This window comes from Pteropus vampyrus, unplaced genomic scaffold (genome assembly GCF_000151845.1).
Source record: "Pteropus vampyrus isolate Shadow unplaced genomic scaffold, Pvam_2.0 Scaffold54, whole genome shotgun sequence".
In the NCBI taxonomy this organism is placed as follows: Eukaryota; Metazoa; Chordata; class Mammalia; order Chiroptera; family Pteropodidae; genus Pteropus; species Pteropus vampyrus.
In genome coordinates, this window is record NW_011888835.1 from 7,707,289 (window position 1) to 7,709,016 (window position 1,728).

Genomic DNA, 1,728 nt, shown 5'->3' on the forward strand with positions numbered 1-1,728 from the left:
GAGATTGGGGAGGCGTGGCTTATTAAAGGAAAGGAAAGTCCTAAGAAAGCCAGAAAACGCTGACTTTGCGAACACTCCAATATCTCTGTACCAGAGGTCAAGGTACCACTTATGCCATGATATAAATATAAGAGCCTACTGTCATGCAGTTAAATAGGTAGACACTTGGGAAGTCAGAAATAAGACATATGTACCAGGCAAACGTTTGTGAGAGATGCATTATTATCTATGCGTACCTGAATCTTGGTTAAATGCAGATTCTGATTCAGAAGGTCTGAGGTGGTGCCAGAGATTCTGCATTTCTAACAAACTCCCAGGCAACACGGAGGCTGCTGATCCACACCGGTAGCAAGGATCTGGGTGGCGGAAACGTGATGACCTAGTCATAGCTTCACAGGTGGTATGAATCAAATCGGGCTTTTCATTGCTATTGGTTTTGGTCTCTATGTCAGGAAGCACATATCTTGGTCAAGTTTGAGTCATATGGTCACCGATAAGCCAAGGAACATTGACCTTTACATCAATGGGAGAAAGTCAGTTCCCTCAAAGCAAAATTAGGCCGCCAGTGCCATGAGGAGGGGCAATGGATGCCCAATGGTCCTGCAGGGACTCAGGTGGTAAAGTGCGCGGCTGGCATAAACAGTCACTAAGTCAGGTCCCTTCCACGGCTGCCTGGTTCCACCACGCCTAGAGTGATGAATCGAAACCAGCACTGTGCAACCAATTCACAGCTCGTTTTCAAACACTTCTGTCTGAATCGAAAGGGTGAAAAGGCACAAACCAAAAGCATCCAGCAATCATTACAACACAATTACTGCGACAGGACCAAAGGTGTCAACACAAGAGAGTCCACTGTTATCACGCTACTCACTGGGTGGCCCTTCAGGCCTGGGTCCCTGTCTGGGAGAAACTGTTTACTGTCCTGAGAGAGCTCTCTTTTATACTCACAAGGCGAAGTCAGCTTTCGTTCCAGTAAAAGGACCTCTTTTTGCCCATTTAGTCCTAAGCTATACCTTCCACCACTTACAACTCTTCATCAAATCCCACGACCCTCTCAGATCAAGGTTCCATCTGGTGAAACTGCTAAAACAACAATAACCACAAGACAATAGCAACATGAAAGCATGACCATTTCATGAATGTGTATTATGTGTCGATGCCGCTCTAAGACTCTCCACGTATTATCTCATTTACAGCACAGTGTGGGGTTTTACACTGCACTTCATTTCCTGGAGTCCCTTACCTGTATAACTGCAGGTGAAGTTTGGCCACAGGAAAGATTTGAGTGAGATTTGGTGAGGTGGAAGCAAAGTGTCCAGCATTATGCTCTGGTTATCATTGCCTAGAGGTGATGAGGGGCAGCTGTGGAGGTGCTGGTGGGTTCTAGTCTATTCCTGAATTGCCCTGCTCTGTGCCCAGCTCTCCCTCTCAACTCCTGCCCCTGGTCACCAAGAGCGACCACAGACTAGGGTTGCCAACACAGGAACACAGTATTGTATGTTCCATGCAATATTTGAGACATATTTGTACCAACAAAAACTTATTTGTTGTTTCTCTAAAGTTTCCATTTAACTTGACAGCCTGCAGTTTATCTGGTAATCTGCCACAGGTCTACCTCGGTGGTTTTTACTGAGAAGTCACAGAGGCTGCAGCCACAAAGAGCCAAAGACCTTCCATAGACTCTGTAGCAGCTAGATGTATCTAGCTTCTGGAAACCTCCTACTCATT